Genomic DNA, 10,217 nt, shown 5'->3' with positions numbered 1-10,217 from the left:
TCTCAGATTCACCTTAGTTCCAGTTTTTGGTGTATCAGAACTAGGTTGGGGATTTTCTCCAAAATACCCCTTGGGATCTAGCTTGTAGATATAGGCAGAATCTGGTTTTGTTTTCTTGTAAGGAGTTTCAACTCCCATGAATCTTAGAAGTGCCTCCTCTGATGTGAACTCATCAATGTGTATGACAGTTGGTTGGTCCCAATCTATGAGTTGTGGATGGGTGAGTGGTAGGTCAATGAGGTGGATGGATAGTTCTTGGAGAACAGAGTCTCTGAGGGAGATTTTGTCTAGGATATTGTCGTAGGTTCTCTTTTCAACTTCCTCAGGAATGTCTTTGATTTTGACAAGGTTGCGGTGAATGTTCAAAAGAGTGTGACTGTTCTCATTGGTGCCCCCAGTTGTGGGTATGCCAAAGCCAAGACCTGACTTCGATTCCCACTTGTGTGCATCGATGGGGTATTGCATGCCTCTTTCTTCTAGTCCTAGACCACCACCTTGATAGTTCTATTTTTTAGTGATGAGTTTATGTTCTTGGGGATACTTGTGGCTGAAGTGATCAAGGCGTGCTTGATTTCTTTGAGGTGCATCCTTATGTAACCATTTGTTGATATCTGGAGTGAGCTCCTCATGAAGAGGGATTTTTGAGGATACAAAGGTTGTTGGGCCAAACTGTTTGTATCAAGGAGGTGGAATCTCCTTAGCTTTGTGATATGTCGGTCGTCCATGGGCATATGGATCAAGTGGGAGTGCCCCGACAGGAAATGCATCTGACAGACTATACTCTCCACAACCTTTGTTATTGAGTAGAGGCAAGGATGGTTTCTAGGTCATTATAAGTGTGGGATGAGCTGGCGATGGATGTGCCGATATCAATTCCAGGGCAATGGTTTGTAAATGAAGCTTCAACTGCATTGCAGTAAGCAAAGGGTTCTGGATCGGCATGGATGGTTACCTCAGTGCCTTGATGCAGGAATTTGATGCACTGATGGTAAGTGGATGGAACGGCTTTCATGGCATGAATCCATGGGCAACCGAGGAGGATGTTAAATGGTAGGTTTAGATCAATAACATGGCAGTGTGTCTCTTGGATGACTGGCCCAACCTTGATTGTCAGCAAAATAGTTCCTTTTGTGGTTCTTTCCAAGTTGTCATAAGCTTTGATGGTGATACCTCAATGATGATATCTACCTCAGTATACCCAGCTTGTTTTATGAATTTTAGGGTGCAAATATTCAAGGCTGATCCATTATCTATCATTACTCTTTTCATAGCAAAGTTGGATACCATGATGGCTATGCGAAGTGGAAGGGTGTGATCTGGCTCGACCACGGGTATGTCGGTGGGTTTGAACGATAGGGCACATGAGGGTGAGAGGTGTCCAACAAGATTACAAAAATCAGTAGCATTGATATCATAAGGGACATGGGATTCTATAAGAGCACTATCAAGGATGTTCTTGTACACAGGACTAGTGCGAAGAAGGTCTAAAATGGAGATTTGGGCTGGCATGTTCCCAAGGTGTTCCAAGATATTGTATTGGCTTTTTGATGGAGCTGATGGTGTTGGTGTAATAGGTGGGCCTATGATGTTAAATCGCGCTCTTCGAGTGGTGACTGCACACTCATTGTTTGGTCCTTGGATATTGACAACATTGACGGAAGGCTCTTTCTCAGATATACAACCTATAAGGCTACCATAGTCTATATAGGATGAAGTGTGGTCATTGTTCTTCCCATGCTGTTGGTTTGGTTGACGGTTGTTGGTGTTGTTGTTGTTGGTTTGGATAGGTGCTTTTCCAGGATTTTGGTTGTGGTGTGGAGGAAAAGCATTTTGATAGATCTGTAAGCCTGCATTGGGAGAGGTTTGGGCACCAACAGTGATTTCCTTCCGATCAGTGAGGTCCTGCACATAGTCTTTAAGTTTCATGCATCTGAGGGTAGTGTGACCTTTTACCCTATGAAATTTGTAGTACTCATTATCTTTGTACCATGCAGCTTTTGATTGGCTTGGGTCAATTTTCTGGGTAGGAGGAAATTTGATGAGGTTTTCCTTGACTAATTTCTCAAAAATGACATCCAATGGCTCACCAAAGGGTGTATAGTTTCTAGGTGTAGGTTGGAATCTAGGCTTTTGTCCTGCAGCTACATTGATGGCATTAGCTTGATTGCTAGACCCTTGGAAGTTGGGTCTTGGATTGTGGTTTTGATAGCTTTGGTTATTCTATTGTTGGTAGTTGATAGCTTGTTGATTGTTTGGTTGATATGGTGGGTTGGACTAGTTATGAGAAGGACCAACAATATTCACATGCCTGGTGTCAGTGACGCCATCTGTTGCAATGTGCTTGTTTTTGTTCCAATACCTAGACTTGTCATTGGAATGTGATTGATTTTGGTTGGCTTCCTTGTAAATCTTGACCACACCATCTTTAATGAGTCCTTGCTCAAGGATCATTCCTTTCTCTTTGATATCTTTGTAGGTCTGTAAATAGTTCATGGTCATGTGGTGAGCCAAGCTAGGATGGGCATTATCAATAAACATTTTCACCACATGGCGTTCTCAAAAGGTGCAGGATATGTGGGTGGTAAGGGTTCACCATCTTTGCAGGTATTCGGCAAGGCTTTCTCCACCTCTTGGTTGGTGTGGACAAGATCAACTATTGATAGCTCTGTTTCAACAAGATGGGCATATTGGGCTACAAATGCCTCAGATAATTCAACAAAGTTTTTAATTGTGCCATAGGGGATTCTATAAAACCATTCAAGAGTTGGTCCAGCCAAGCTTTTGGGAAAAAGGCGCAAGAGGAAGACATCATTGTATGCTACGTCCTGGCAGTGCATGTAAAATTCTTTGATATGTGTAACAGGGTCTCCTTTTCCTCTGAATTTGTCAAATTTGGGTACCTCAAAGTGTTTGGGAAATGGTGTCATGGTAATGGCTCTGTCAAATGGGTAAGGACACACATCCTCAAACTTGAATGTCTTCGGATCATTCCCTTCTTGGATGGCTTTCAGAGCTATCTTCATTTGCTCCCATTCTGAATTGATAGGTGATGGCTGGGGTGCCCCCAATGTAGGAGTGCCTTGAGGTAGGTATGTGCTGGATGGGGCCACTGAATATGGATGGCTATGAGGGATTTGTTGATAGGGATTGTACATTGTTTGGGCAGCTGCATGGTGGATGACAGGTTACTGAGGGGGAGGTGGCGCATATTGCTGCATGTGCTGCGAGGCTTGCTGTTGATATGGGATTTGAGGTTGGGATTGAGGAACATAAGCTGGCTGTGGGATAAAAGGATTGCTTTGTGGAGGTAAGGTATAAGATGGTTGAGAGGCTTGGGGAAAGGATCGGGGGGCTTGTGGGGTTTGACCAATATATGTGGGTTGTGCCCCCATTTGGGATGGTATCTGCAAATAATTGGTGGTTGGCTAGGGTGGTGGATTACCTCCTAGAAGTGGCATTGAAAAGTAGTTGGTAATTGGAGGTAATGGATTAGTTGGTGGTGGAGGTGGTGGGAATTGAAAGCTTGGGAATGGAACTGATGGGGTTTGATAGCTTTGTGGTTGGATTTGGAAGCTTGGTAGAATGGTGGCAAGGGCTGGGGTCAGTTGGGAGCTTGGTAGAAAATTGGTAGTAGCTTGTGGGATTTGATAGCTTTATGGAGTGAGGGTAGTATCTTGTATATTTGTGGCTAATGGTATTAAGCTCCCAAGACCTAATGGAAATGATGGGATTGTGCTTTGGGCTGTAGTGAACAAGCTGGGGGTGATGAAAGGTTGATTACTTGGCCCCATGGGTGGCATCCCTGTTGTATATTGCTGAGGTTGGCCAAAGATGCTAGCACTGATTTGGGAGATGGGTGGATTTGGAAGGGTGGGTTGGGGAGCAGTAGCAACAATAGTGAAGGGGGTGAACGGTGAGCTATTTTGGGTAAAGGGGGTTTGGATAGGAGAGGTATGAACCAAGGATGGAGTGGTGGTGGCTGGGTTGGCTTGCGGCATGGAGATTTCAACTTGGGTGGATGATGGTATGTTTGGGTCTGTTGGATCATATGGATTGGCTGGAGGCTCTTCTTTTGGCATATATTGAGGATAATTTGGATCATAAGAGCCTATGGGTGGTGGTAGCTGCCCAAACAATGGGTGAGATGGATCTGATAATGGAGGGGGTCTTCCAAAGTCAAAGGTTCCTACATTTTCCCTTCGAAAATTAGCCATGATTGTCTCTTTGTTCTTGTCTATAATGGCATTTACCAATACTGCATTTCTTGGTTGGTTCATGAAAGCTTCAATGTCAGTACATGATGGCATAGCTTTCTCTGGGCTGAAGGATGGCTAAGTGCTCAAGGCGGGTGAGGCTATTCAATCCAAATGATAGGGCTCCATTTTTTCTTTCTTCTTGGCTAAGCGAGTGATGGGTGGCATGAAAAATGCTCCTAGGGATGAGATGCAATAATGCTGATGGATGCAAAAGGGGGAAGGCTTCTCTATGCAAATGATTTCCTAGGTTAAGGCAAAGCTATATGACAAAACCTAAGGAGGATTGGGTTGGAGATTCTAACTTCAAAGATATGTTGCCAAAGCACGAAAGGTCTGCTTTCCTATGTGCAAGCTTGGTGGTGATTGTGTCAACTTAAGGATAGAATGATAATCCTTTAGGAAGAACACGAGATTGACCACTTCTGGATCCCAACCTTTAGCTCAAGGTGATGAGGGATAACAAGTGACAAAGCTAGATTACCCTAGACAAAGCTCTGTTAAAGGGATAACCTTGGCGAGATTGATGGATTTGGAAGATTTTAGGAGTGGCAAACTTTTGGCAAAAGTGAAAACAATTTTGAAGGCTTGGATGTGAGGTTTTGATTGCTGGCTAGATGGTTTGATTCTAAATGAGATGGATGAGCTAATAATGCTTAAGGGGATAACCTAAGATGGTTGGATTTTCTACAAATATGACTCTAAAGTGAAGCTTATCCAAGAAGATGTGGAGAAACAAGGGTGTCTAATCATAGAAATCATGCCTAGTTGGTAAGGCATAAGTAGGATTAACTCCTGGATGTTGGCTAAATTTGATGTTGCACTCTAACCAGGCCTCTACTTTGTGGAGTTTGGCAATTCGTGGGCTTGATGTTATTTCTTTTCTCTTGGCTAAAAGTTGTTGGTATGCTAGAGATGGTTTGAGTTTAAATTTGTGGAACTTCTATTTGGGTTTGGGTTGCTCTGACATCAATTCTTGAATCTGCTTGGCTTTGAGAGATCTTGGTTGTTGTGCTTCAACTTGTTCAACTTCTTGAATAGGCAATGACTACGCTAAGTATGCCCTAAGCTAGGATTGACCAAGTTTGGCAAACATTCATTCAACAAATAAAAGATCAAGCAATAGATAGAAACAACTAGATAGAAGTTTTTGATTCTCAGAAAGTGATACTTGTGCCAAGGAGTGTGTATGTTCTACAAATGTTTCGATCAGTCACCTCAAACACATTAACATCCTAGATGGTTTTCTACAAGGCTGATAGTTGGTTTAGCTAAGGAGTCCTCGATATACCCAAGGTACGTGAGGCCCAAATCCGTAGATGAGACCAAAAAGATGTCACACAACCGAGAGGAGTGGTAACCCACTTCTCCTCTTTCACTTCTCAAGGGTATAAAGTTCCTTGAGGCTTAGCCCGAGTGAGAAAATCTTGATCCCAAGAGAGGTGTCTTTCGATTCACCTCCCGATTCTTATACTCTGCCAGAATGCTGGAGTTGAGGTCATCCAAGGGGTGATGAAATCCCCAAGCAGGCCTCCTAAAAAGAAACAAGGTTTTGGATCCTAATCTTATGCACCCAAGATGGCCTCAAAAGATGACAAGGGGAGAGAAGACTTGGATGACCTTGGGCTAAAAAACACGCTTGTTCTTTCACCAACTGACTCTTATGTGTGCTAATCTAGACTTTGCAAGCACTCATGTTTAAGAGACAATGTTCAATTCTAACTTAAAGTGCCAACAAAAGTAAATCGATCGAAGAATGCAAACAATAAGAAGAGTTAGGGTCAACAAAAGCAAACTCACGCGCCCAGAGGCCCTCCACGTCAAGTATCGATTAATTTTCTTTAAGGCATTCAAGATTGGGTGTGAGTTTGTTTTAAGCCCAAAACAAAAGTGTGTGAGATTCGATTTCAAGCGCGTGGCCGAAGGCTCTCCACGTCAGTTGTTATTCAATTTTAGTGCCCAAACTTGAAGTGTGATCGATTTAATCTAGAGTTTTGATCATTTAAGAATTTTGATAAAGTTAAAGCAAACATTCAAAGACCAAATGAGTGAGTTAGATTGTGGAACACTTAACACCTTTTTCAAGTAGACCCATCCCCATAAATGGCGCTGAGATTGCAACCAATGGTTAATATTTGATGGGTGATTAGAAAAGAGGTGAGTCCAAGGAACTACTCAAATTGATTTTTTCAAATTTGTATTTTAACTTAACAAGGTTTCTTAAATGTCCAAAAATCAAACTTTACCTAGATTTCATGTGAAAAAGAGATTTGTTTTGTTCAATTTTTAGAAGCTCCAAATGAAGTGTTTGATATTGCAATGTGATGATGTACGACTCTGCTACCACTGACAAATGTATGCTCTGATACCTCTTGATGGGGACACAACCCAACAACAGAATGGACACAATAGAAAAGGGGAATTATATTAACTAAGAAAATAAGCTAGTATAAACAGTGTAGAGAAAAATAAACTTCAAAACATGCCCTACGGGCTTACAATAGCATAACTCTGGAGAATATTTCTCCTTTTAGCACCTCCTCTCAAGCTCCAATCCGAACTGCCTTTTACAATGCCAAAAATCTCCTTAAATAGACCCCGAAGGGTTAAGGACTAGGAGTACATTCTAGAAAGTGCTAGTAGGCATCCACCGACAAAATAGAAGGTTCCAGAAGCCGCGTTAGAAGTCGGTGCAAATCTAGAAGAATCCAGAAACGGTAGCCGAACTTTCGGGAGGCATAACTTTTGAACCGACTATCGGAGCTACGGTTCAAAAGTTATGCCTCCCAGAAGTTTGGCTACCGTTTCTAGATTCTTCTAGATTTGCACCGACTTCTAACGCGGCTTTTGGAACCTTCTATTTTGTCAGTGGATGCCTACTAGCACTTTCTAGAATGTACTCCTAGTCCTTAACCCTCCGGGGTCTATTTAAGGAGATTTTTGGCATTGTAAAAGGTAGTTCAGATTGGAGCTTGAGAGGAGGTGCTAAAAGGAGAAATATTCTCTAGAGTTATGCTATTGTAAGCCCATAGGGCATGTTTTGAAGTTTATTTTTCTCTGCACTGTTTGTACTAGCTTATTTTCTCAGTTAATATAATTCCCCTTTTCTATTGTGTCCATTCTGTTGTTGGGTTGTGTCCCCATCACAATGGTTAATTGATCCTTAGAATTCAAGATTGGATTTGTTGTTTTAATCATGAATTCTAAGAAAATTTGATTTTAATCCATGGAATTCAAGAGTGATTTTAGCAACATGCATTCAAAGACAAGTGGTTAAACATTCAAATGTTTTCTTTTGAGCATTCAAGATTGAGATTTTGTGTGTTGTTTTAAGAACTTTGAAGTGCTTTGTTTTAACCTTAGATCATTCAAGATTGTTTTGGACTCAAAAGTGAAAATGACTCTTTGGACTTTGGTTTTCATTCAAGATTTTGTGTTCTAGTTTGCATATTTTAAGCCCAAAAATGATATTCCTAGATTTGTTTTGATGCATGAAAAACCTAAGAAACATTCAAGATTTTGAAATAAGACATTTGTTTGGAACAAATAACAAAGCTTTTAGGACAATTTTTGGCAACCATTTAGGACTCTTAGTTTTCATGAGATTTTTTAAAAGAACTTTAGTGTGCACTTAGTGTTGATTTTGAACCTTTTGAAATGGAAACTTGAAGTTCTTTTTAAATTCCCAAAAATGAAGTGTTCTTAATTTTGCATGAATGCATCTAAAACCTTGATGTTGCAAGGATGCAAATGATTAGATTGGTTTAGTTTCACTTGTTAAAAGATTTTTTCTTTTTTGCAAATTTTTAATTTTTCAATAGATTTAAGTATGATTTGGGGGTTCATTTTAAGCACTAAAAAGAAGTGTGTATGATTTTGCTTCCTTAAAAAAAATGGCCAAGATCTCCCACAAGAAGAAGAAGAAGAAGTAGATGGAATAAGAAGAATATAGACAAGAAGAGGAAGAAGAATTTCAAGTTCTTTGTCCACCTATAAGCTTGAAAAATCTGCAAACACTATGAGATAGATTATGAGTTCCTTTATCTTCTTCATGCTCATGTGGATCTACAAAACCAATTTATACAATCCTACCAATCACAAAAATAAGAAAAATTAGCCAAAATCAGAAAATGACATACAAAACTTGACTAAAAAAGCTAATGAAGATGACCCATGCGGGGTCCCACCGGGCGTGCCAAAATGTATATGAGCAATGTTAGTATGCTAATAGAAACCAAATTTAAATAAAGCTTCTACAAACTAAGAAAAATTCATAAACTTCAAGATAGACTAAGATGAACTCTCAATTGAGAATATGAGCCATTAATGGACTCTCTCAATAAGAAGCTCTCTTGTTGAGTAGCTTTATCTAAATGGATAGGATGTATGCTCAATATGCTTCCAAAGGCTTCAATGGATGATTGTGGATTTTTAGTGTGGATAGATGGCTTTAGTATGGATTTGGCTCTCAAAATAGCATTATAACTTTACTTCATGGATTGTGTTATTTTTCAAAGGGGAAGGATCCAATTTATAGGCAAGAGGGTTGAGGGATTGAGGGCTAAGATGCAAGGATGGAAAAAAGCTCATGGAGGGCTTAGATTGCATGAGAGGAGAGCACATGGATTGTGCTTCCTTACAGCCAATCAAGGAGTGACACATGTCACATGGTGAGAGGATGGAGGAAAGGGGAAGGATGAGTCAACAAAGGAGGCTCAAGGGATAAAATCTTCATAAAGACCCTCATAATGACTTGTAAGAGCAATAAAAGGGCTTGTAAGAGTCATTTATGACCTAGTGGACTTCATAAAGTTTTATGGTTGAGATATTTTGAGGGTGATGAGAGAAATTTTGACTTGGACTTGATTAGGAAGGTTTTAAGCTTGTTTAGGCTTGTGCAAATGATTAGAGGATGGATTAGGATGGTTTAGGATTAGCTTAGGGATAGGCAAGTGGATGGCATTTAATGAGGGTGGGTGAAGGAGGAGATATTTGTTAACTTTGGCTTGGGTTAGTAAGTTTTAACCCATGTTCAGGGAATGTGACAAGGTTAGGAGGGGATTAGGATTAGGTTTAAAGACATCTTCTAGAAGAGTCTGGACTTTGGATGAGGATAAAGACTTTCTAGAATAGTCTGGAATTTCCTAAGATGAGGATGAAGACTTTCTAGAAGAGTCTAGAACTTCTTAGGATGAGGATAAATTAGATTTTTAGGAAATAAATAAAGTTTTATTTATTTCAAGGGTTTGGGTTGAGGAGATATTTATTAAAACTTTTTTAATAAACATGAGGATTAATATTTAATCTTAATTAAATATTTTGAGTTGGGATTAGGGGTAGGAAATGATGGGATTAGCCTTTAATCGAAATTAAAGAAGGATTAGAAGATTTTGGAAGAGGTTATTGGTCATAAGGAAATTGGCCAAGTTTTGGGCAAAAAATAAATTTTTTATTTATTTTAGGATTTTTGGTCAATTTATTAATTAAATAATTAATAAATAAGGAAATAATGTTTAAATAAGATTTAAACATTTTAGGGAGGGATTCCTTAATTAAATATTTTTAATTAAGATAAAGGGATTTAATGGCATAAAAATTAATTAATTAATTAATTAAATAATTAATTAATAAATGATGATGTCATCAGAGATTTTTTCAAAGAATAAAAATACTTTATTTTTTAAAGGATTTTTAGGTGTCTACAATTTAACTATACCACACTTAGTATATTATTTGTTAGTCCTTCTACCCAATAAATATTATCACATATAAGTTCATTGGTCAAAGAGATACATCATTTTCCTTTTATGCAACAAGGTTTATTATTTCCCAATCTCACATTACCACCATCATAATAGTCCATGTGTTCAAACTTTGTTTTGTCTCTAGTCATATGATGTGAGTAGCCACTATCAATAATCTATGCATCATTTTTCCTCACATGAGAGATAAGTTCCATCTTAT

Source organism: Cupressus sempervirens, chromosome 2 (assembly GCF_028749045.1).
Source record: "Cupressus sempervirens isolate cs-2001-9-10 chromosome 2, ASM2874904v1, whole genome shotgun sequence".
NCBI lineage: Eukaryota > Viridiplantae > Streptophyta > Pinopsida > Cupressales > Cupressaceae > Cupressus > Cupressus sempervirens.
The sequence above is the reverse complement of the archived record's forward strand: the minus strand, read 5'-3'. Positions refer to the sequence as shown.